Source organism: Hemiscyllium ocellatum, unplaced genomic scaffold, assembly GCF_020745735.1.
Source record: "Hemiscyllium ocellatum isolate sHemOce1 unplaced genomic scaffold, sHemOce1.pat.X.cur. scaffold_470_pat_ctg1, whole genome shotgun sequence".
Taxonomy (NCBI): Eukaryota; Metazoa; Chordata; class Chondrichthyes; order Orectolobiformes; family Hemiscylliidae; genus Hemiscyllium; species Hemiscyllium ocellatum.
Genome location: NW_026869074.1, coordinates 380569 through 407815, shown reverse-complemented (window position 1 = coordinate 407815; position 27247 = coordinate 380569). Strand labels below are relative to the sequence as shown.

Sequence of the window (27247 nt, the reverse complement as noted above, 5' to 3'; positions counted from 1 at the left end):
TCAAAATTCAACCCTGTTGCTGTTTTCTCTCCATCCCCTTCAATCCCTCTGAAGGGCTCAGAACAACTGCATAGCTGCTCCAAAGTAGAGTTTCAGGGAGATCATTTGTTGACATTTGGGATGGTGACCATTATTGGTCAGGGCACTGATTAATAAATGGACTGGGTTCAATTCCACTGTCTGTGTGATGTTCGCACATTCTCCCAGTGTGTGTCTGCGTGGCCTTCCTCTGGATGCTCTGGTTTGCTCTTTCAATCCAAAGTCTTGCAGGTAAGATGGATTCGCTGTGGGAAATGAGAGGTTACATGGTTAGGGTCGGATGCTATTCCGTTGATTGTTATGGTCTCATGGGCCGAATGGCCTGTATTCACACTGTAGGGATTCTGTCACTGAGTATAGAAGTTAGGAGGTCATGTTGCGGCTATATAGGGCATTGGTGAGGACAATTTTAGAATAGATTAGATTACTTACTGTGTGGAAACAGGCCCTTTGGCCCAACAAGTCCACACCGACCCACCGAAGCGCAACCCACCCATACCCTTACATTTACCCCCTACCTAACACTACGGGCAATTTAGCATGGCCAATTCACCTGACCCGCACATCTTTGGACTGTGGGAGGAAACCGGAGCACCCGGAAGAAACCCACGCAGACGCGGGGAGAATGTGCAAACTCCACACAGTCAGTCGCCTGAGTCGGGAATTGAACCTGGGTCTCAGGCGCTGTGAGGCAGCAGTGCTAACCACTGTGCCACCGTGTCGCCCAATACTACATTCAATTCTCGTCTCCCTGATTTCAGAAAGATGTTACCACAATAGGACTCAACCTCAATGACAAGTTCCTGGGAAATGTTGACGAATAAACAGACCGTGCAGTGTGGGTTGATAGTTCCTTGAAAGTGGGGTTGAAGGTGGACAGGTCGGTGAAGGTGGTGTTTTAATGCTAGCTGTTATTGGGCAGTGTATTGAGTATAGGAGTTGGGAGATCATGTTTCAGTTGTACAATTTATTGGTTCGGCCACTTTTGGAATTTCCATACTGCTTTCAATTCCAGTCTCCCTGCTATAGGATGGATGTTGGGAAACTTGAAAGAATTCAGAAAAGATTTACGAGGGTGAACATTAGAACCATAGGGAGAGGCTGAATAGGCTGAGGCTATTTTCCCTGGATCACTGGACGCTTGAGGTGGCATTGTAGAACTTTATAAAATTATGAGGAGCAACGATAGGGTGACTAGTCATGGTTTCTTTTTTACCCCAGGGTATGGGAATCTAAGAGTAGACAGCATAGGTTTAACATGAGAGGGGAAAAACTTCAAGGGGATTTGGAGGCTTTGGGGAGGGTGAAAACAGGATGTTGTCTGGATTGGGAGAGGTTGGAAAAACTTCGAGTTTTGTCTTTGGCAAGTCAATAGCTGGGGGGTAACCCGAGGGGCACAGAGTGAATAATGTGAATCTTTTTTCCAAGGTGGAAGTGAAAAATTCTAGATCCAGACATTTAAGAGGCGAGGGGGCAGTTTAAAGGAATTGAAAAACAAAACAACTGCAGATGCTGTAAACCAGGAAGAGAAACAGAAGTTTCTGAAACAGCTCGGCAGGTCCAGCAGCATCTGTGAAGAGAAATTAGAGTTAACGTTTCTGAGGAAGGATGACCAGCCCCGAAACAGTAACTGATTTTTCTTCACAGATGCTGCATGACCTGCTGGGCATTTCCAACAATATCTGTGCAGGTTAAAAGGGAGATATGTCAGGCAAGTTTCTTATGCAGAAGGTGGTAGTTGACTAGAATGGACTCTCCTGGGAGATGGTAAAAGCAGAAACAATCAACGTTTTTGAGGCGTTTGGGCAGACACACAAGCAGGCATGGGGTGGCAGGGATATGGATCATGTACAGGCAGATGGAATTAGTTTGGAATGGCATCATGATCCGCATAGACACGGTGGGCTGATTACTCTGGTGCTGAAACTGTTACGTTTTCCAAAGGGAAGATTGTCTTTTGTAGAAGTAACAAAGGATTGATGAGGGCAGAGCGGTGGACATGTTCTACGTGGACTTCAGTAAGGTGTTCCGCAAGGCTCCTCATGGGAGACTGGTTAGCAAGGTTAGATATCATGGAATACAGAGGAAACCAGCCATGTGGATACAGAACTGACTCAAAGGTAGAAGACAGAGTGGTGGAGGGCTGCTTTGTAGACTTGAGGCCTCTGACCAGTGGAGTGTCACAACGATCGCTGCTTGATCCACTACTTTTCGTAATTTATATAAATTACTGGAATGCTAAAATAGGAGTTATGGTTAGTAAGTTTGCAGATCACACCAATATTGGAGGTAAGTGGACAGTGATAAAGATTACCTCAGAGTACAATGGGAGCTTGATCAGATGGGCGGATGGGCTGAGGAGTGGCAGATGGAGTTTAATTTAGAAAAATGTGACGCGCTGCAGTAGGGATTTATACACTTACTGATAAGGTCCTCGGGAGCATTGCTGAACAAAGACACCTCGGAGTGCAGGTTCATAACTTCTTGAAAGTGGAGTCGCAGGTAGATAGAATAGTGAAGGCAGCGTTTGGTATGATTTCCTGTATTGGTCAGAGCATTGAGTACAGGAGTTAGGAGATCATATTGCGGCTGCACGGGACATTGCTCAGGCCACTGTTGGAATAATCCATACAATTCTGGTTTCCTTCCTATCAAAATAACATTGTGAAACTTGAAAGGGGTCAGAAAAGAATTTCAAGGATGTTGCCAGGACTGGAGGATTTGAGCTACCGGGAGAAGTTGAATAGGCTGTGTTCTCTGGAGCGTCAGAGACTGATGGGTGACCTTATCGAGGTTTGCAAAATCATGAGGGGCATGGATATTGGAAATACACAAGTTCAGATGGTTGGCATAGTCTCATGGGCTGAATGGCCTGCTTCCACACTTTAGGGATTTGGTCACTGAGTATAGGAGTTAGCTGAAGTTGTGGCTGTACTGGGCATTGGTGAGGCCAGTTTTAGAATACTACATTCAATTCTATTCTCCCTGATTTCAGAAAAAATATTACCACAATAGGACTCAACCTCATAATGACAAGTTCCTGGAAAGTGTGCACAAACAAATACACTGTGCAGTGAGTTGATAATTCCTTGAAATTGGAGTTGAAGGTAGACAGGTCGGTGAAGGTGGTGTTTGGTATGATAGCTGTTATTGGGCAGTGCATTGAGTGTAGGAGTTGGGAGATCATGGTTCGGTTGCACAGTATATTAGCTCAGCCACTTTTGGAATCCCCAGACTGTTTTCCATTCTGGTCTCCCTGCTACAGGAAAGATGTTGGGAAGCCTGAACAAGTTCAGCAAAGATTTACAAGGGTGTTCCCAGTATTGGAACATTTGAACCATAGGGAGGGGCTGAGGCTATTTTCCCTGGAGCAGGAGATGCTGTAGGATGGCTTTATACAAGTTGTGAGGAGCAACAACAGGGTGACTAGTCAGTTTCTTTATTCCCAGGATAGGGGAGTCCAAAAGCAGAGGGCATAGATTTAACGTGAGAGGGGAAAGACTTCAAGGGGACCGTAGGGACAACTTGCTTGGTACATGTATAAATGAGCTGGTTGGCATGGAAGATAAGGACAGAAGGTCTGTTTCCATTCTATACATCTCTATGACTCTGTTTCACAAAACTTGAGGATGGTTTCAGAAAATATCTGCAAGGTTATTGTTCGGACTGTGGGGTTAAACGGAAAGGCTGAATAAGCTGGGGCTTTTTCCCCAGAGCGTCAGAGACTGAGGGGTTACCTTACGGGGAAGCACAGACAGGGTGAATAGCCAAGGTCTTAGTTTCCACCCAGTGTCGGGGAGTTCAAAACTACAGGGCATTGGGTTTTAGGTGAGAGGGGAAAGGTTTCAAATGGACCTGAGGGTCAAATGGTTCACACAGAGGTTGGTGAGCTTATGGAATGAGATGCTATAAGAATGATGAACACAGGCCAAATTAAATTTAAAAGGCTTCTGGAGGGGGACATGAATAGAAAGTGTTCATGTGTGATATAGGCCAACTCTCCCAAATGGAGCTGGATCAGGTTAGGATATCTGGTCGACATGGACGAGTTGGACTGAAGGGTCTGTTTCCGTGCTGAATAACTCTCTGCTCTGTGTGCCTCAGCAAAATGGTGGAAATCCACAATAAAAACAAAAAGGGCTGGAGATCCTCAGCGGGTCTGGCAGTGTCTGAAATGGTGACAGATGCAGGAAACATTGCAGCTTTGAAATAGTGTTGGGATGATCACACCAAGCACTACAATATCGGTTACACGCTGAGTGCCAGAACGTGGGTCTAGAATAAATAGGTGTTTGATGACCAGCATGAATACGATGGGGGTTGGAAAGCTGACGTTCTAGGTCGGGACTATTCATCAGGACTGACAAAGGGTCCCGACCCAAAACATCAACTTTCCTGCTCCTCTGATACCGCCTGACCAGCTGCACTTCCCCAGGTCCACATTGTATAGACTTTGACTTCCAGCAATGCCCACATCTTATCCATACTGGTCATTGTGTTCAGGTCAGGCAGCATCACTAGTGCTTGGTGTGATCATCTCAACACTTCCTCAAGTGCACTACCTACCTGCGCATCTACTTTCGAGGAATTATGAATCTGCACTACAAGGTCTCTTTGTTCAGCAACACTCCTCAGGATCTGACAATTATGTGTATCAGTCCTGCTAAGCTTTGCTTTTCCAAAATGCAGCACCTTGCATTTATCTAAATTAAACTCCATCTGCCACTCCTCAGCCCATTTGCCCATCTGATCAAGATCCTATTGTCATCCGAGGTAACATACTCCATTGTCCGCTATACCTTCAAATTTGATTTCATCTGCCAACTTACTAACTGTACCACCTATGTTCACATCCAAATCATTGATATAAATGACAAAAAGCAGAGGGCCCATCACCGATCCTTGTGGCACTGCACTGATCACAGACCTCCAGTCCAAAAAACAATCTTCCACCACCACCCTCTGTCTTCTAACTTTGAGCCAGTTCTGTATCCAAATGGCTAGTTCTCACGGTATTCTGTGAGATCTAACCTTGCTAATCAGTTTCCCATGAGGAACCTTGTCGAACGCCTTACTGAAGTCCACACAGATCACATCTACTGCTCTGCCCTCATCAATCCTCTTTGCTACTTCTTCAAAAACAGCTCAATCAAGTACGTGATACATGATTTCCCACACACAAAGCCATGACGACTATCCCAAATCATAGAACATAGAGAAGTACAGCACAGAACAGGCCCTTATGTCCACGATGTTGTACCGAAATTTAATCCTAAAGTAAAACATAGTAACTTAACCTACGCACCCCTCAACTCACTGCTATCCATGTGCATGTCTTGTCCCCAATGACTTCGCTTCCACCACCACCACCACTGGTAACGCATTCCATGCATTCACAACTCTGTAAAAAACCTACCTCGGACGCGTCCTTTATCCCTTCCTCCTAATATCTTCATAGTATGACTTCTCATACAAGTCAATCCTGCCTGGGGAAAAGTCTCTGACTATTGACTGTATCTATTCCTCTCATTATTTTGTACACCTCTATCAGGTCTCCTCTCTTCCTCTTTCTGTCCAGAGAGAAAAGTCCGAGCTTATTCAAACTTTCTTCATACAGGTAACCTTCCAGTCCAGGAAGCATGTTAGTAAACCTTGTTTGCACCCTCTCCAAAGCCTCTGTACATTTCCTATAGTATTGAGACCAGGGCTGCACACAAAATTCCAAGTGTGGTCTCACCTGGGACTTGTAGAGCTGTGGGATAACCTCACGGCTCTTAAACTCTATCCTCCTGTTAATGAAAGCCAAAAAGAATTTGCTTTGTTAACGACCCTATCCACTTGGTTGGCAACTTTGAGGGATTTATGTACTTGCACACCCAGATCCCTCTGTTCCTTCACACTGCCAAGAATCCTGTCTTTAATCCTATATTCAGCATTCAAGTTCGCATTTATCCAGGTTGAACTCCATCTGCCATTTCTCAGCCCAGCTCTGAATTCTGTCTATGTTACGCTGCAACCTGCAGTAGCCCTCTATATTATCGACGACACTTCCGATCGTTGTGTCAACGGCAAATTTACTAACCCAACCATCAACCTCCTCATCCAAGTCATTTATAAATCCTACAGAGAACCAAGAACAGAGCTCTGCGGGACCCCACTCAACACTGTCCTCCAGACAGAATACTTTCCATCTACAACCACTCTCTGCCTTCTGTCAGCCAGCCAATTCTGAATCCAGATAGCCAAATCTCCGTGTCCCATACTTCCTGACATTATGGATGAGCCTTCCATGGGGAACCCTAACAAATACCTTCCTGAAATCCATTTATACCACATCCACTGCTCTACAGTCGTCGACCTGTCTTGACACCTCCTCAAAGAACTCAATAATCACACTATGCTTTGACAAACTGTCATAAATCTTATCCTTCAGAATTATTTCCACAACTTTGCTGACAACAGATGTAAGACTGACTGGTCTGTAATTGCCATCAATTTCCCTATATCCATTCTTGAAAAGAGGAACAACATTCGCCTCCTTCTAATTCTCTGGCCCGACTCCTGTAGAGTGAGGAGGCAAATATCCTCGCCAGCGGCTTAGCAACCTCCTTTCTCGCTTCCTGGAGCAGCCGAGGATAAATCTGGTCTGGCCATGGGGACATATCAATCTTAATGTTTTCCAAAATTTTCAGCACATCAATTTCATCAATCTTGGTATGTCCTTGCTTTTCCAAATACATGTAAACCCTGTCCCTCAGGGTTCCCTCCAACAACTTGCTAGCACCGACGTCAGGGTTACGCGTCTGTAGTTCCCGGGCTTGTCCTAACTGCCTTCCTTAAACAGTAGCACCACATTAACCAACCCCTAATCTCCGGACTCCTCAGCTGTGACTATCAATGATACGAAACTTTCAGCAAGGGGCCCAGCAATCACTTCCCTAGCTTCCTCCAGAATTGTAGGGTACACTTGATCATATCCTGGGGATTTATCCACCTTTATGCTTTTCAAGACATCCAGTAGCACTTTCTGTGTAATATGGGCATTTTTCAAGATGACACCATCTATTTCCCGACATTCTATAACTCCCATGTCCTTCTCCACAGTAAACACTGATGCCAAATACTCGTTTAGTCACTCCCCCGCCAACATCCCCAACCGCATCACAGGCAGCTCCACACATAGGCCGCCTTGCTGATCTTTGAGGAGCCCTATTCTCTTTCTAGTAACTCATTGCTCTTAATGTATTTACAAAAACGCTTTGGATTATCCTTAACCCTATTCGCCAAAGCTGTGTCCTGTCCCCTTCCTTCCCTCCTGATTTCCCTCTTCAGTATTCTCCTACTGCTTTGATACTCAAAGGATGTTTTGGATTGGAATAAATGCAAAATATTACATCTTGATAAAAAAAGGCAGGATTTACAATCATTAAAAGTCAGGCCATGAGAAGCGATATAGAACAAAGAGACCTCGGTGTTCAGATTTTTAAAGTATTTGTCACATGTAGACAGTGTGGTTAAAAAGGCGTTTAGCACATTTATCGTCATTGCTCAGACCTCAGAGTATAGGAGTTGGGACGGGATGTTGAGGTTGTACAGGATGTTGGGGAGGCCTCTTCTGGAATACTGTTGTGCTGTCATGGGAAGGATATTATTAAACTGGAGCGGGTTCAGAAGAGTTTTATCAGGAGGTTGATGGGAATGGACGGTTTTAATTTTAAGCATAGTCTGGGATAGGCTGGGACTTCTTTCACTGGAGTCTAGGAGGCTGAGGGGTGACCATATTAGAGTTTCATAAAATCCTGAAGACTATCAGTAATGTGAACAGCAGGTGCCCTTTCCAGGAGGGGGCGCGATTCAAGACTGGGTACATACATTTTAAAGTGAGAGGAGGAAAGCTTTCAAACGACGTTTGGGATTTAATTTTTTGTTTTTGCATTAAGAGTGGTTCACGTGTGGAATATACTTGCAGAGGATGTGGTAGCTGTGAATGTAATTACAATTTCAGGGTGGCACAGTGGCTCAATGGCTAGCAGGGCTGCCTCACAGCACCAGGGACACAGGTTCAATTCCTGCATTGGGTGGCTGTCCATGTGGAGTTTGGATATTCCTCCCCATGTCAGCGTGTGTTCCTCCAGGTGCTCCCCTTTCTTCCCACAAACCACAGATATACAGGGTAGGTGAACTGGCCGTGCTAAATTGCCCATAGTGTTTAGTGAATTAGTCAGGGGTAAATGTAGAGTTAAAGGGAAGGGGAATGGGATTCTAAGAGGAAAACACATTTGGACCCGTATATCGATAGGTAATGCTAGGATGGATTTGGACCAAGTGGAGGCAGATGTGATTAGTTCAGTTCAAATTTATGGTCAACACGGACTGGTTGGATCACAGGGTCTGTGTCAGTGCTGTACAACTTTATGTCTCTAACCCTCGCTACCTCTGTAAATTGCTGTGTGCTCGGAACTCTCCCTGTCAATGCCACCTCATCCAGCCTTACAACTCTTCCAAATCTCAGTAATTCCTCTCCAGCCTCAAAACCCAAAAATTTCTATCATAAACGTCTATGTCTGTAACATCCTCCATCCTCAGAATACTTTCCAACTTTCATGTTCTCCAGCTTCATTATCCTCCCTATCTCTAATCCCCTCCCTTCTCTCAAAACTTTGCGATATGTGCCTTTCTTTATTTCCAGCCTCCAGGACACCCAATTTTTATTTCTCACCTGATGATGGCCCTTTCTCATTCCTGAGCTGAGCTTCTGAATTTCATCTTAAAACTCTCCGTCTCACTTACCTCCCAAAAACATCGGCCAACCAAGTTTCATCTACTCTAGTATCACCTTTTCTGACCTAATGTCCAATGGAGCCTGTCATATTCCTATAATAAACATCTCAACGGTCTACAGAACAGAAAAATACTCTGGTGATCCATCTGTGAGAAAGAAAACTACCACCGAACTATCCTGATCTATTTTCCAGTACTTGTGGAAAAGTCTCATCTATCATGGCATCTCAAGTGCACACTAAATACATTTCAAATGTTTTCGGTATTTGTGTCTCCCATCCTGACAGACAGTGAGGTTGAGTGCAACTCTTGCTCGATGACGACATCACCCACAGGAACACAGAGCAGCTGGGTCTGTGCAAAACAGAGATCACCCACACATTGGGAAGGATGGCAGGGTCCCTGAGAGGGGGCACAGGAGATTTACCAGGATGGTCCAAGGAATGGGGGATTTTAGTTGCAGGGATGTGGGTGTTAATGGTACAGATCAAGAATATCCATCTACAATAGATGGATTCTCCTTTCTAACCTCTCCCCTTGCCTGGGTTGGGTAACCTTCAGGTTATACCCACCACCAGTCATCTCTCCCTAATGAGAGAGCAGCCTATGGTCTGGGAGGACAATGCTGCCTTTCCCTTTTACACAGTGATGCCACTGTACACCGGGGTGGGGAGAGGGAATGCTGAAGGTGGTGGATGGGACACCACACAGGCACAGTGCTTTGTCCTGGAGGATGTTCACTTTCTTTAATATTGTTGGGGCTGCACTGATGCAGGCAAGTGGAGAATGTTCCAACACAATCCTGATGTGTGCCTTATAGAGAGCAAACAGACATTGGGGAATCAGGGGTTTGGGGAAAGTGAGATTGTTCTCCTTGTAGCAAAGGCAATTGTGGCTGCACTGTGACAGAGGGGTTTACAGAACTTACACTCATCAGCTCATTATAAACTGTTGACAAGACATATAAGACAGACTTGGGGGAGATCTATTGACAGGATGGTTTGATTCAAAGGAGAACTTTTAAGCATCAAATAGGAATGAGCTGGAATACAATACTCACAACTAAATGCAAATATCCAGCTCCTGATGAAATGAGTAATTCTGTCAGAGTTTGGTGTTACAAATACTGAGGTTACCATCTGAATATCCACCTGTAATACAAGTTTATAAAATCCGTCACTGTCAGATCAGGTTAGAAACTCTCACCATCCCCTCCTTCAGGGCCAGGATGACTGGACACATTACCCCTTGTGGAGGTTAGCAGTCAGTTCAGAGGGAAATCTATGTGGGTTTCTATCAGTTTCCATCTTGGGACTTCATGTGACTAAACAGGGCAGATCTTTGACACATGGGAGAGAATGTTTCAAGAGTTAGTGAGATGTGGAGAGCAGGATTTGCTGCTTCTTCTTTCCTTCTGTGCTGCCGCTGTGCCTCATCAATAAGACATGGGGGGTGGGGTGAAAGGTTCATGCAGCTTCAGGGGCAAGTTGTCACCATTCTGAAAAAATAGGCAGTAAGCTCCTCCCAGTCATTCCATAGAGTATCCCTTAAAAGACAGGAACTCTGCATGCTTCCCACGGCCCAGTGTTCCCAGGAAAAGTTTAGAAGAATGATGGGGAAAATCGCCTCGGAAAGTCATAACAGTAAAGTTCCAAAAGGATTATAAACAGTTTACAGAGAGGGATTCATTGGAAAAGTGGGCAACAAGTTGGCAAATGGAGTATCACTTGGGAAAATGTGAAGTTGTTCATTTTGGAGGAGATAATAAAAAGAACAGAGGACTATTTAATTGGTGGAAACTGTAGAAAGCTGCACCACAAAGGGACCAAGAGGTAAATGTGCAGGAAACAAAGCAAGCTAGCACAAAGTTACACCAGGTCATCAGGAAGGGGAATGGAATATTGCTCCTGATTTCAAGGGATTTGCAGGATAAGAGTTTGAAGTATATACCTGAGAACAACTTTATAAAGTGCGAGTGAGACCACATCTGGAGTAATGAGAGAAGATTTGGTCCCTTTACTTAAGGTAAGACATCACTTCATCGGAGGCATTCAGAGGGGATTGACTGGGATGATCCTTGGTTTGAAGGGATTCTCTTTTAATAAAAGGCTGAAGAAGTCAGGACTCTACTCGCTCGATTTGGGAAGAATGAGAAGTGAACTCTTTCAAACATATCGGCTTCCTCAGGGGTTTGACAAGGTAAAGACTGACAGGATGTGTCCCAGCATGAGGGAACCTAGAACCAGACTCTGTGTCAGTCACGGAATCAAGGGTTCTGTTTTAGTTTTGACAACTTTAATGCAACACCAACACGGGTAAGGGGTTTCAGTAGCAATGGAGCTGGGGCGAGGGGGAGACAAGCAACATTTTACAGATTGGAATTCCTGGTGCTTGTGATTGTGTAGATGTCTGATCAGAAGGTCACCTTGGGGTCAGAATAGGATAGCAATATTGTGAAGAGTGTAGTTCTGCCTCAGTCCCCAGTGAGAGAGAGGGGGTCAGCATTAAGGGAAAGGAATTTGTAACAGCAATTGAAGGCAATGGGTTTAACCATTACAATGTTTCATTGGAGGAAATTGCAGCTAATCGAGTAGTGGGAGTGTGGCAAGCAGTTTGATAACAGAATAACAGTGGAGCAATGGAGAGGGATGATGGGGAGGTAGAGCTGGACATGGTCAGTGTACATGTGAAACCTAACAGTGCTTTTGGACGATGTCACCTCCTGGCAGCATGTAGGTGAGAAAGTGGAGGGACCAAGGATAGATCCTTGATGATGATGATGATGAGGAGGAGCCTGACTCCAAAACTGCTATTTCTACATTCGTGAGATCACCCAACCCCACCCAAGTCTCAGCTCATTTACTGAAATACTTGTCCATCCCTGTGTTATCTCCAGACTTCATTACCCAGACACACTCCTGGCCAGCCTCCCACATTAAACTTACATGTAATCTCAAGAATATCTAAAACTCTACTGCCCAAATGCTCACTTGCTCTAAAACTTGTTGATCCAACAAAAGGCTCCCGTTTACAAGCAACTTAAAATTCTCACTCTTGATGTAATTCCTGGCTGTGAACATCCCTGTCTCCCTGCACCACACAACCTGAGAGACCTCAACAACTCATTTTCTTTCAGACTCCCAACAATGTGTTTATTCGTTGCTTCACCGGATTGGCTGTTTCTACTGTTGTCAAGGCAACACGGTCTGGAATTCCTATCCTAACCCTTTCATATCTGTTTTACTCCTTTAAGGTATTCCCGAAAACCTGCTTATTTGGCAATTCTTTTGATCACCTGACCTAATATCCCCATCTGTTGACTAATGTCAGAAATTATCAATAGTATTTCTGTGAAATTATAAAAATGATAAATATACAAACTGTTGTTGATTTGCACATACGTTTTCACCTTTTCTCTGTCGCTGTGTGAATAATCTGTAACATCTCTTACCCAACCACATTGTGGGAGCACCTTCACCACACAAACTGCAGCTGTACAGGAAGTCAAACATCACCCTCTCCACAGGCAATGGGGCTTTGACATTAATCACTGTGATCTGTGGAAGGAGAAACACAGTTGATATTTCAGGGAGTGCAAAATGCATTATAGGGAATGAAAATGTTGCAGAATTTGATGGTCAGAAATGGAGGGGAAATGCACTTTTGTTGTAAAAAGGAATTATTCACTGGCAAAGTGATTGTGGAAAATTCAGTCCGTTTAGAGAGCAGCCCGTTGTCAGGGGTTGGGCAGCAGAGGAAAATTAACTTACAAAAGGTCTGTGAAAGTAACAGTAAAACACTGAACAACCCAAACACCCTGTTTCCCAAGACTTTAACTCCCCTTCCCGCTCCACCAAGGACATGCAGGTCCTGGGCCACCTCCACCGCCAAATCCCAGGCATCTGATGCCTGGAGGAAGAACGCCTCATCTTCTGTGTTCGGATCCTCCAACCACATGGGATCAATGTGGAATTCACCAGTTTCCTCATTTGCACTCCCCCCACCTTACCCCAGATCCAGCCTTACAACTCGGCACCACTTTTTTGTCCATCTTCCTTCCCACCGATCGGCTGCTGCCTGACCTGCTGTGCTTTTCCAGCATCACACTCTGACATTGAAAACTCCCTGACCCTGACACTCTGTAAATTCTGCCCTATCACTCCCTGCCAGGCAAAGCTGTGCATGTGTCCCCCTGCAGCTTGCCCCTCACAAAGTTGGCTGCCACACTCATGTCCCATGAATCACTGCCCCCAATAAAGGTGGCGGTGCTCACTCGCACCATTCACCATTTGAAGCATTTTCCCGTTTGCCACAAACACGGTCCTGGGATTTTCAAATTTGTGTTTTCCGATGTGCACTAAGTTCTGTAAAACGTCTCAGCCCGTTCCATTAAAATTTCCCTCTCTTCCTGGTCACTATGTCTTTCCTTAACCGTGTCCTGCACCTTCACACATTTCCAATGCCTTGGTCACAACACACACTGTGCTGCCAGTGAACCTTATCACGTGGTTGTGTATAGCCACGCCCCTCATTCACTCCAATTGGTTGGAGGACCGACAGGCACAGCATGGCCTTCCAGTCCCAGCCCCATCTTCTGAGAAGAGGTATAAGAATGAGGGTTCATTCCTGTTTCTCCTGATGTCAGACATTAACAACAACTACCTGCATTTTATGGAGCCTTCCACACTGACAATTCTCCGAAAGTGTTTCATGAACTCTGGAAACATGAATTAATGAAAACAACTTTAAGATACACATTTAAGGAGGACAGAGGGGTTTAGGAAAGATATTATTTATGTTTTTTTTTAGATTAGATTACTTACATTGTGGAAACAGGACCTTGAGCCCAACAACCCACACCAACCCTCTAATGAGGAACCCACCCAGACCAATCCCCTACATCTAACACTACGGGCAATTTAGTATGGCCAATTCACCTAATCTGCACACATTTGGACTGTGGGAGGAAACCGGAGCACCCGGATGAAACCCACACAGACACGGGGAGAATGTGCAAACTCCACACAGTTGCCTGAAGTGGGAATTGAACGCGGTTCTCTGGCGCTGTGATGAAACAGTGCTAACCACTGTGCCGCCCATCTGCAGCTCCAATCGTGGAGTGATGTATGTGTGGAACAGCTTACAACGGAGACAGTTAGTGGCTATCCATAGTTTAACAACCCCATGTCCTAGTCCCCTACCCCACACACTAGGCCTTGTTCTCACAGCCTGTCATTACACACTACCTATAGTTTGCCACTAATAGTCTCCATTAACAGCTAGTCACCCTCCCCCAGCCAGATCGTTATCTACTCCTTTATCCAACCGTTCTTCTCTCTCTATCCCCACCTCTGCTTTACTCCTTACATCCTCCCCTAAACCCTACCTTCTGCATATAAACCAACATTTGTTCTCACAATAACATCAGCTGTGAGGAAGGGACACCGGATCTGAAACGTTAACTCTGATTTCTCGTCACAGATGCTGCCAGACCTGCTGAGCTTCTCCAGACCCTCCTGGTTGTTGTTTCTGATTTAGATCATCTGCAGTTCTTTTGGTTTTAATTTACTGGGAGTGTTAAATTCAGGTCCAACAGCCTCTGTCCCAGTCTCTGCTGTCTCTCCCAACCCCACCCAGTGACACTGCACCTGCACAGCTCATGGACAGGTGCTGTCCTGCTGGCCACACCGCTCATTCACTCCCATTGGCTGCAGGACCACACTGACTCTCCTCCCTTTGGTCTGGAGCTGCCATCAATCAAGCCATCCCCCATTGTGAGGTGAGTGGTGGGCTCCTCCCTCTCTCTGCCCTGGGATGAGCTTCATCATTCACAGTGAATAGGGCAGTATCACAGAACACAGGGGCTGGGGGCTATTCAGCCCATTAAGGCTGTACGCTCTTCCTCTGGAGATGCTGCAAACCCGACCCAACTCCCCTCACATTTACGCACAGCCTCCCAATCTTTCTGTAAAAAGTAAAATTGCAAATCTGTTTGCGAACACCTGCTGTATCTGTGTCCACCCGCTGTTCAGACTGTTCCAGATGCTCAGAATGTACTCAGTAAAATATAGGTCACATATTCCCATTATTTTCCATTTAACTTAAAGTAGTTACTAATATTGTGACATTGTTAACAATTACCCTCTCTCTGCAAATTAAAATATCCCAGGAACAAATGTGCACCTGTTTGAAATCACTGCTTAACCTTCTCAGATCCAAGAATTATCTGTGCTGAGATGTACAGCTCAGAAACAATAGACCAATTCGCCCATGCCAACTAGCAATCCTAAACTAACGGAGTCCCACTTGCCAGCAATTGGTCTGAATTCATCAAAATCCTTCCTAATCACGTACCCAATCGGATGCCTTTTAAATGTTGTATTTGTATCAGTCTCCACTACTTGCTCTGGCAGCTCATTCCGTCCACACACCACACTCAGCTTGAAAACGTTGCCCCTTTGATCCCTTTTAAATCTTTGCCCTCTCAACTTAAACCCACGTGGACTAGTTTTGGACTCACCTAACGTGGGGGAAAAAAAGACCACAGCAGTTCACCATATCCACGCCCCTTGTGATTTTATAAATCTCCCAAACGTCTTTGATTCTCAAGGGAAATTAATCCCGGCCGATTTAGCCTCTCCGTGTAGCCCAAATCCTCCAACTTTCGCAAATCTTTGTAAATCTTGTCTGAACCATTTCACGTTTCACAACATCCTTCTCAGAACAGGAAAATTCGAACTGAAAACGGAATTCCTGAAATGACTTTATCATAGAACATAGAAAAATACAGCGCACTACAGGCCCTTTGGCCCTCGTTGTTGCGCCGACCCAAGCCCACCTAACCTACACGAGCCCAGTATCCTCCATTTGCCTATCCAATGCCCGTTTAAATGCCCATAAAAAGGGAGACTCCACCATTGCTACTGGCAGGGCATTCGATGAACTCACGACTCTCTGAGTAAAGCATCTACCCCTAACATCTGTCCTATACCTACCACCCATTAATTTAATGCTATGCTCCCAAGTAATAGCTGACTCCATACGTGGAATAAGGTTCTCATTGTCACATGTCCTATCCAGCCACAATATGACGTCCCAGCTTCTGTATTCAATGCATTGACCAATAAATATAAGCATACTAAACACCAACTTCACTACCCTGCTGACCTGCGCTTCTACTTTCAAGGAACGATGTACCCCTTTTTTCAGCAACATTCCCCAGGACCTTACCATTAAATGTATTAAGTCCTGTCCAGGTTTGCCTTACCAAAATGCAGCAGCTCACATTTGTCTAAATTGAACTCCATCTGCCTTTCCTCACTCGAATGGCCCATCTGATCAAGATCCTGTTGTATTCTCAACCAAACTTCTTCACTGTCCACTACATCTACAATTTTTTATTTTATGTAAACCTACCTCATATATTCACATTATTTAAGGACCCAATATCCATTCCTGCAGCACACCGCTTTTCAGATACTTCCAGTCAACAAAGCAACCCTTCATCACCACCCACTGTCTCCTACCTTCAAGCCTGTTTTGTGTCCAAATAGATAGTTCTCCCTGCATTCCATGTTATCTAACCTTGCTAACCAGTCTGCTTTGTGGAACCTTGTTCAATGCCCATATCGACAATGTCCACAGTCTGTCTTCATCAATCTTCCTAGCACTTATTCAAAAAAAAACTCAATCAGGTTAGAGCGACAATTTCCCACGCACAAAGCCATGCTGACTCTCTAATGATTCCTTGTCTTTCCAAATACATGTAAATCCTGTCCCTCAGAATCCCTTCCAACAACTTGCCTGCCACTGACTTCAGGCTCACTGTTCTCGTGTTCCTTGGCCTTTTGTTACCAGCATTTTTTTTAAAAAAAGGAATGGCACCCGTCTTCCAGCACCTCACCTGTCACGAACGATAATACCAATATGTCAGGGAGGGGCCCAGCAATCACTTCCCGAGCTTCCCACAAATTTCGGGAATACACCTGATCAGGTCCCAAGGCTTTATCCACCTTGATGCAATTTAAGACATCCTGAAACTCCTCCTCTGTAACAGACACTTTTCAAGTTATCACTATTCATTTCCCCAAACTCTCTAGCTTCCACATCCTTCTCCAGTAAAAAAAAGACATGGAATATTAGATGTGCGAGGTAGGAGCGAAGGACTTCTGGGAAGATGAGTCTAACTCAGTAGCTGATAGAGTCACTCAGACTGAGCTGTCTCAGTCCTCAAGGACATAACTGTTCAAATAGGGTTTGCAGCAGGTGGTGAGGGAACAAGGTACTACATCTTAACGTTATGAATCTACCAGCTGCAAATGAATCTGTCCATGACAGCAGCGGTAAGAGCGACCATCACACAGTCCTTTTGGATACAAAGTCGCGGTATAGTCCAGTTATTGCTTTTTTTAAACGGCTAAAATTTAAAGCCTTTTTAAGCACCTAGCGGACCCGGAAGCTGGTGTCGCGCTAGCTTACCTAGGAAGGTTATTTTTTATAAAAGCGCGCAGGCGAGGAACCTGAGGCACTACAGGGGTAGAGCCTCCCACCTGCCCTCCTCCTCTCACCTAATAATAAGACCCGTTGTGGTAAGCAGGTAAGTGCTGCATTTTGCTTGTTTGTTTCTTTAGATCTAGCTTTCTTTTTAAAGTTTACCTTTTAGAGGGATGGCAGCGAAGGCAGTGCAATGTTCCTCTTGCAACATGTTTGAGGTGAGGGAAGCCATTAGCGTCCCTGCTGATTACACTTTCGGGAAGTGCACCCATCTCCAGCTCCTCCAAGACCGTGTTAGGGGACTGGAGCTGGAGTTGGATGAACTGCGGATCATTCGGGAGGCAGAAGTGGTCACAGATCACAGCTTTAGGGAAGTAGTTACTCCAAAAGTTATAGACAGATGTGTGATAGTGAGGGGGACTGGGAGGAAGCAGCCAGTACAGAGACCCCCTGCGGCCATTCCCCTCAATAACAAGTATACCGTTTTGGATAATTGTGGGGGGCGGGGGGGACGACTTACCAGGGGTAAGCAATGAGGTTCAGGCCTCTGGCACGGAGCCTGTCCCCATAGCTCTGTAGGGAAGGGCAGAGGAAGGTAGAGTGATAGTTACTGGGGACTCAATAGTGAGGGGCACAGATAGGCGGTTTTGCGGGGGTGACAGAACTCATGATTGGTATGTTGCCTCCCAGGTGCAAGGGTACGTGATGTCTCTGATCGTGCTTTCCGGTTCCTTAAGGGGGAGGGGGAACAGACCCAGGTCGTGATCCACGTTGGCACCAATGACATAGGTACGAATAGGGGTGAGGATGTTAGGCAGGCTTTCAGTGAGCTAGGTTGGAAGCTCAGAGCTACAACGAACAGAGTTGTTGTCTCGGGTTTGTTACCCGTGCCACGTGAAAGAGAGTCGAGAAATAGGGAGAGAGAACAGTTAAATGCGTGGCTACAGGGTTGGTGCAAGAGGGAGGGATTCGGTTTCTGGACAACTGAGGTTCTTTCTGGGGAAGGTGGGACCTCTATAAACAAGATGGTCTCCACCTGAACCTGAGGGGCAGCAGCATCCTTGGGGGGTGGGGGGAGGTTTCTAGTGCTCTTTGGGAGGGTTTAAAATAACTCTGCAGGGGCATGCGAACATGGACTGTAGCTTTAAGGTACAGGAGCTTGAGTGTAGGGAGGTTAGGAACAAGGCATCGATCTCGAAGGAGGGTGCCTGTTAACAAGAAGGTGGCTTGAAGTGTGTATACTTCAATGCCAGAAGTATAAGAAATAAGGTAGGTGAACTTGCAGCGTGGGTTGGTACCTGGGACTTCGATGTTGTGGCCATTACAGAGACGTGGGTAAAACAGCGACAGGAATGGCTATTGCAGGTTCCAGGGTTTAAATGTTTTAGTAGGGTCAGACATGGGGGTAAAAGAGGGGGAGGTGTGGTATTGCTTGTCAAGGATAGTACTACAGCAGTAGAAAGGACGATGGAGGAAGACTTGCCATCTTAGGTAGTTTGGGTTGAGCTTAGAAATAGGAAAGGTGAGGTCACCCTGTTAGGGGTTTTCTACAGGCCTCCTAATAGTCCGAGAGACATAGAGGAAAATATTGCAAGGATGATTCAGGAGAAGAGTGAAAGTAGTAGGGTGGTTGTTATGGGGGACTTTAACTTCCCAGATATTGACTGGGAAAGCTATAGCTCGAATTCGTTAGATGGGTCGGTGTTTGTCCAATGTGTGCAGGAGGGTTTCCTGACACAATATGTAGACAGGCCAACAAGAGGTGAGGCCATACTGGATTTGGTTCTAGGTAATGAACCAGGCCAGGTGTTAGACTTGGAGGTAGGTGAGTACTTCGGGGACAGTGACCACAACTCGGTGAATTTTACTCTAGTGATGGAGAGGGTATAAGTGTGCACTGCAGGACAGGAGTTATAGCTGGGGGCAGGGAAATTATGATGCGGTGAGGCATGACTTAGGATGCGTGGATTGGAAAAATAGGTTTCAAGGGAAGGACACAAATGATATGTGGAGCTTGTTCAAGGAGCAGCTATTGGGTGTCCTTGATAAGTATGTACCAGTAAAGCAGGGAGGAAAGGATCTTGTGAGGGAGCTGTGGTTTTATAAGGAATTGGAATCCCTTGTAAAAGGGAAGAGGGCGGCCTATGTAAAGATAAGGCATGAAGGTTCAATTGGGGCGATTGAGAGTTATAAGGTAGCCAGGAAGGATCTAAAGAGAGAGCTAAGAGCAGCGAGAAGGGGACATGTAAAGTCCTTGGTTGGTAGAATTAGGGAAAACCCAAAGGCTTTCTATAGGTATGTCAGGAATAGAAGGATGACTCGGGTAGGTATCGGTCCAGTCAAGGATAGTAGTGGGAAGTTGTGCGTGGAGGCGGAGGAGATTGGAGAGACACTAAATCAATACTTTTCATCAGTATTCACTCAGGAACAGGACATTGTTGCTGATGTGAACATTGAGTCACAAGTGATTAGAATGGACGGCTTTGAGGTATGTAGGGAAGAGGTCCGGGGAATACTGGAAAGGGTGAAAATAGATAAGTCCCCTGGGCCTGATGGCATTTATCCTTGGATCCTCTGGGAAGCCAGGGAGGAGATAGCGGAGCCATTGGCCTTGATTTCTATGTCGTCATTGTCAACAGGAATAGTACCAGAAGACTGGAGTACAGCGAATGTGGTCCCCTTGTTCAAGAAGGGGAGTAGGGATAGCCCTAGTAACTATAGGCCAGTGAGTCTCACTTCTGTTGTGGGCAAAGTCTTAGAGAGAATTGTAAGGTGTAGGATTTATGAACATCTGGAGAGGAAAAATGTGATCAAGGATAGTCAGGATGGTTCTGTGAAGGGCAGGTCGTGCCTCACAAACCTTATTGAGTTCTTTGAGAAGGTGACCAAGGAAGTGGACGAGTGTAAAGCAGTAGACGTGGCGTATATGGATTTTAGCAAGGCGTTCGATAAGGTACCCCATGGTAGGCTACAGCAAAAATTACGGAGGTATGCCATTGAGGGTGCATTAGAGGTTTGGATTATGAATTGACTGGCTGGAAGGAGACAGAGGGTGATAGTTGATGGTAAAGGCTCATCTTGGAATGCAGTTACTAGCGGTGTTCCACAAGGATCTGTTTTGGGACCATTGCTGTTTGTCATTTTTATAAATGACCTGGAGGAGGGGTTTGAAGGTTGGGTGAGCAAGTTTGTGGATGATACGAAAGTCTGTGGAGTGGTGGACAGGGAAGAAGGATTTGGCAGGTTACAGCGGGATATAGATAAGTTGCAGAGCTGGGCAGAAAGGTGGCAAATGGAGTTCAATGTAGCAAGTGTGAAGTCATTCACTTTGGTTGGAGTAACAAGAAGTTGGATTACTGGGCTAATGGTAGGCTACTTGGTAGTTTGGACGAGCAGAGGGATCTTGGAGTCCATGTACCCAGATCTCTGAATGTTGCCACCCAGGTAAATAGTGCTGTGAAGAAGGCATATGGCGTACTGGGCTTTATTGGTAGAGAAATTGAGTTCCGGAGTCCTGAGGTCATGTTGCAGTTGTATAAGACTCTGGTCCGGCCTCATCTGGAGTATTGTGTGCAGTTTTGGTCGCCATACTGTAGGAAGGATGTGGAGGCACGAGAACGGATGCAGAGGAGGTTGACCAGGATGTTGCCTGGCATGGTAGAAAGATCGTATGAGGAAAGGCTGAGGCACTTGGTGCTCTTCTCATTGGAGAAAAGAAGGTTTAGGAGAGATTTGATAGAGGTGTACAAGATGATTAGGGGTTTAGATAGGGTTGACAGTGAGAACCTTTTTTCGCTTATGGGGAGTCAGTTGTTACGAGGGGACACAGCTTTAAATTAAGGGGAGGTTGGTATATGACAGATGTTAGGGGTAGATTCTTTACTCAGCGGGTTGAGAGTTCATGGAATGCCCTGCCAGTATCAGTGATGGACTCTCCCTCCTTTTGGTCATTCAAGCGGGCATTGGATAAGCATATGGAGGTTATTGGGCTAGTGTAGGTTAGGTAGGCTTCGGTCGGTGCAACATCGAGTGCCGAAGGGCTTGTACTGCGCTGTATTTCTCCAAGTTCTATGTTCTATAAAGTTGAGAAAAACCTCCATTGTGTTGAGTGCTACTAACACCGTGATAAATGGGACATATGTAGGAACTCAAACTGGATCTCTCTGAGGCACTGTGGGATAACAACAACAGCAGAACTGTACTCCAGCACAATCTGTAATCTCCTGGGTTTGTACATCCTGCACTCACCCATCACAATGGACAGGAAAGGAGGGCATGCCATGAGCAGCACCAGGCATACCTAAAAATCAAGTGCCAACCTGGTGAAGTTACCAAACAGGGCTATCTGCATTTCAAACAGCATCAGCAGCAAGCAACAGAGCTAAGTGATCCTACATCCAATGGAGTGGATCAGGGCTCTGCAGTTCTGCCACACCCAGTTGTGAATGATAATGGACAATTAAACAACTAGTTGCAGGAAGCATTACAAATATCCCCACCCTGAGTGATGGAGGGGTTTCACACATCCATGCAAAAGGTAATTGCTGCAAATGCTGTCATCTTTTCAGCCAGATGCAAAGTGGGATGATCCATCTCAGCATTCTCCAACGGTTCCTCACATCACAGATTTAAGCCAGTTCTATTTAGTTTGAATAATATCAACAAAATAGTTAAGTAGTGTAAAGGCTTTGGGTCCTGCTAACATTCTGGCAATAATACTGATGGCTTGTGCTCCAGAACTTGCCACGCACCAAGCCACGCACCGCTCCAGCACTGGAATCTATCAACAATGTGGAACATTGCCCAGGGATGTTCAAATAAAAACATAGGGCAATCCGACCCAGACAATTTCCCTCCATCAGTCCAACTCGATCAGCAGTAAAGTGATGGAAGTAGTCATTAGCAGGACGACCAAGCAGCAGCTCCCAATTGTGTTACCGCCTGATTCACAACCTAACAACCAGCTGAATCCCAGAGGTGAGGTGAGGGGAACAGCCCAGTCCCACTCCAAGACCACTATTTCTAGCTGATTCCACCCTCATCTCAGCTCATATACTGAAACTCTCATCCATCGTGTGTTATCTCCAGACTTCATTATCCAAACACACTCCTAGCCAGCCTCCCAAATTCAACCTCTCTGTAATCTCAAGAAAAATTGAAAACTGTCACCCATTTGCTCACTTCTCCCAAAACATGTTGACCCATCAAAAGGTTCCAATTCATAAGCAACAACAATTTAGAAAACTCTCTCTTCATATAATTCCTGGCTGTGATCATCCCTAGCTCCCTTCACCACACATCCTTTCAGACCTCGACAAACCATTTTCTTCGAAACTCCCAATGATTTGTTAATTCATAATTTCAATTGTTTGGATTATTCTACAGTTGCTAAAGCAACATGGTCTGAAATTTGCAGACAAAACCTCACAGGTCTGCTTTCCACTTTTAAGATATCCCTCCAAACCTACATTTTAGCAAAGCTTTTGGTCACTTGACCAAACATCTCCATCATATCTAAAGTTCTCAATAATATTGTTGTGAAAGCATGATAATAAAACTACAAACTGTCCTTGATTTGGACATTATCTTCAAATCATCACTGTTGCTGTAATGAATAATCTGTAATGTCTCTTACCCAGCCACATTGTGGGAGCACCTTCACCACACAAACTGCATCTGTACAAGAAAGTCAAACATCACCCTCTCCACAGGCAACAGGGCTTTGGCATTAATCACTGGGATCTGTGGAAGGAGAAACACATTTGATATTTCGGGGAGTGCAAAATGAATTACAGGGAATCAAAATGGTTCAGAATTTAAAAGTCAGAAATGGAAGAACAATACACTTGCTTAATGGAAAAAAGAATTATTGACTGTCAAAAATATTCAAGATATCAGTAATCTGAAAATAGAGCAGCACATGGTCAGGGGCTGGGCGACAGTGAAAAACTCATTTACAAAGGGTCTATAAAAGTAATAATACAGTACTAAACAGACCAAAAATACACCCATGGTTCGAGACTGACGAAGCGAGACATTGACAAAGTGGTCCTGAGGGAGCCCAGAGGTGAATCAGAGCAGGATTGGCTGCTGTCATCATAATGACTCTCGACCAGAGACAGGCTGCACATGCGCCTGGCTGCACCGTGCCCCCTACAAAGATGGCGGCCGCGCACGTGTCCAGTGAACCGTTGTCCCGAATAAAGATGGCGGCGCTCACTCTGGCTTGCAGCCGCTGAGGCAATTCTCCATTTACTGCAAACATGGGGCTGGGACGTTCAAATTTGTGTTTTCCGACGTGCACAATTTGATTGGAAAACCTCTCCGGTGATAGCAACACAGTTATTCTCCCGTTTCCCTGTTTATTTATTTCCTTACCGTCTCCTTTCTCTCCATAACTTCCCGATTATTCATTACAGCGACTCTGCGTCGGGCGCGAGGGTGATCACATGGTTTACTTTAGCTCCGCCCTTCATTCACTGTGATTGGTTGGAGGACCAACCACCCGCTAGGTCCTCCAGCTCCGCCCACCGTCCTTTCATTGGTCCGGTGCTGACATCAATCACCCGGGGGTCACTTGGCTGGAGCATGCGCAGAGTGTCCTGCTTTTGCTGCGATGTTGGGTCATGTGATGGGAGGTAACAACAATGACTGCAGATGCTGGAAACCAGATTCTGGAACAGTGGTGCTGGAAGAGCACAGCAGTTCATGCAGCATCCAAAGTGCAGAGAAATCGACGTTTCGGGCAAAAACCCTTCATCAGGAATAAAGGCAGTGAGCCTGAAGCGTGGAGAGATAAGCGAGAGGAGAGTGGGGAGAAAGTAGCATAGAGTCCAGTGGGTGAGTGGGAGAGGGGATGAAGGTGACAGGTCAGGGAGGAGAGGGTGGAGTGGATAGGTGGAAAAGAAGACAGGCAGGTAGGGCAAGTCCGGACAAGTCATGGGGACAGTGCTGAGCTGGAAGTTTGAACTAGGGTGAGGAGGGGGAAGGGGAAATGAGGAAACTGCTGAAGTCCACATTGATTCCCTGGAGTTGAAGTGTTCTGAGGCGGAAGTTGAGGCGTTCTTCATCCAGGCATCTGGTTGTGAGGGAGCGTCGGTGAAGGAGGCCCAGGACCTCCATGTTCTCGGAAGAGTGGGAGGGGGAGTTGAAATGCTGGGCCACAGGGCACTGTGATTGATTGGTGGGGGTGTCCTGGAGATGTTCCCTGAAGCGCTCTGCTAGGAGGCGCCCTCAGTCTCCCCAGTGTAGAGGAGACCACATCGGGAGCAACGGATGCAATAAATGAAATTAGTGGATGTGCAGTAAAGCTTTGATGGATGAGGAAGGCTCCTTTCGGACCTTGGATAGAGGTGAGGGAGGAGGTGTGGGCACAGCTTTCACAGTTCCTGCGGTGGCAGGGGAAAGTGCCAGGATGGAAGGGTGGATTTAGGAGGGGCGTGGACCTGACCAGGTAGTCACGGAGGGAACGGTCTTTGCAGAAGACGGAAAGGGGTGTGGAGGGAAATATATCCCTGGGGGTGAGGTCTTTTTGGAAGTGGCGGAAATGTTGGTGGATAATTTGGTTTATGCGAAGGTTTATAGGGTGGAAGGTGAACCCCAGGGGCGTTCTGTCCTTGTTACGGTTGGAGGGGTGGGATGTGGAGGGCGGAGGTGCGGAATGTGGACGAGAAGCGTTGGAGGGCATTTTTAACCACGTGGGAAGAGAAATTGCGGTCTCTAAAGAAAGAGGCCATCTGGTGTGTTCTCTGGTGGAACTGGCCCTCCTGGGAGCAGATACGTCGAAGGTAGAGGAATTGGAAAACTGGATGGCATTTTTGCAAGAGGTAGGGTGGGTTGAGAGTTTACTGAGGGTAAGAATTCCCTTTGCGTGAGCCCTGCAGTAGATTTCCTTTATTCATGGAGGGCATTGCCTTCCTACTCATGACTGTACAGCTGTGACTGGTGAATCAATGCCACCTGAACCAGTACATAAACACCCCATTTTCACAACATCTAAAATCTTTAGCACATTGTATCACACTCTTCTTTGGAGACAAAAAAAACATGAAATGGAGCCTCGAGGAATCGGAGCAGGAGAAGGACATTCATCCCTTTCAGCTTGTTCCCCCATTCTATCAGATCATGGCTAGGCCAACCCAGACCTCAACACCGCTTTTAGGCTTGATCCGCATAGCCCTCAACTGCTCAATATTTCAAAAATCTATCTACCCTTTTAAACAATAATTTGAGATAGAATCATAGATTCCCTACTGTGTGGAAACAGGCCATTCAGCCCAACAAGCCAGAACAACCCTCCGAAGAGTAACCCAACCATTCCCCTCCCACATTTAACTTCCACAAAAGTTTGGGTGAGAAAATTCTAGCCATTCACTGAGAGAAAAAAATCTTTACTTTTCCTAAAATGAATGTCCCCTGGTTTGAGACTTCACTGGTGCTGGAAGATCTAGTCAACATCCACCCTGTCAAGCTCCTCAGAATCTTGTTTCCATGAGATCACCCCTACTTATCTATTCTTGATAGGTCAACCCTTTCATGTTCGAAGCAGCTTAGTGAATCTTTTTGAATGGTCTCCAATGTTGGTTTATCCTTTATTAAATATGGGAGCTTATATTGTATACAGCACTGCAAGTGAGGACTCAGCAACAGCCAGTGTGGTTAACCAATCCTCAATCCATGCTAATACATTACCCCGATACCATGGGCTCCTCAATTGTGCAATTACCTTTTATGTCGCACCTTATCATTTGCATTTTTAAATTCCAAATACAGAACATCATTGGATTGCCCTTTATCAGCCGTGCTAGTTATCTCCACAATGAACTGTCGCAAATTTGTCAAATATAGTTTCTCTTTCACAAAACCCAGACTACCATGTTTAATGATAAGCTTTTCTAAATGTCCTGCTGTTTCTTACTTTAATATTCAACTCTATAGATTCTTTCAGTAGATTTGCTAAGTATGATTCCTCTCTCTTAAATCCATGTGGACTCTGTCCAACCCTGTCACTGTTCAGTAAGAAACTTGACTGTGCTCCAATATAGTTAGTAAATGTATCTGTAGTTATTTTTAAAAATTGATTACTTATAAATGCTGGACCCATGCAACATCAATGAATTTGTGACTCTTAATTTGAGTTATTGGGTTTTTTACTGTTAATTCAATTTCGTACTGTGTTATGCAGACAGTACCAAGTGATCACTCTTAATTGTGAGTAACTTTGATACTAATATATTTTAAAAATGACATCCCAAAATGCTGCCTCATTATTGTGCAAGGACGATTTTATTCAATAGTTTGCAGATAAAATTGAACAGCATTTTGCTGCAAATTGGCTAGACTGCAAGTTCCACCAAAGTATGAGTGCCTCACCTTAAGAGTGTTCCCAGATATCGTGCAGCTGCAGGATTTTGGTTTGCACTCAGCTATACGTTGTTCTCACTTGTTTCTTTGTGAAAGATTACAAAATTAATTTGGATGAATGAAGTTATGTTTTCTTTCACCAATGTTAGGAGAAAAAAAAGTCAGTATTTCAAGTGCTGATAAAGTAAAATAAACGGATAATCAGTAGAAAGGGTTTAAGATTGATAGATTCTTGTTGCCTCGAGGAATTAAGGGCTACGGGGAGAACGCTGGTAAGTGGAGTTGAAATGCCCATCAGCCATGATTGAATGGCGGAGTGGACTCGATGGGCCGAATGGCCTTACTTCCACTCATATGTCTTATGGTCTTATGGTCTAAGATGGATATGGAACAAATGCTGGCAAATGGGACTAGATTAATTTAGGATATCTGGTCAGCATGGGCAAGTTGGACTGAAGGGTCTGATTTATGTATTGCACAACTGTGACTTCATTCTCTCAATTATTCAAGAAGTTGAATACTTCGAAGAGGAAAAGGAGAATTTATGCAGAGAATGCACTTGAAATGATGA

General features: G+C 45.3%; 1 long non-coding RNA gene across 1 annotated transcript; it reads right to left on the bottom strand.

Annotated features, from left to right (window-relative positions):
* Positions 1 to 9917: 9917 nt before the first annotated feature.
* On the bottom strand, positions 9918 to 23050 carry LOC132813777 (uncharacterized). The gene is made up of 3 exons (XR_009644169.1): positions 22949 to 23050; positions 12222 to 12377; positions 9918 to 9971 (listed from the first exon to the last, which is right to left on the bottom strand). It is a non-coding gene; the product is annotated as an uncharacterized LOC132813777 (long non-coding RNA).
* Between the last annotated feature and the right edge of the window lie 4197 nt (positions 23051 to 27247).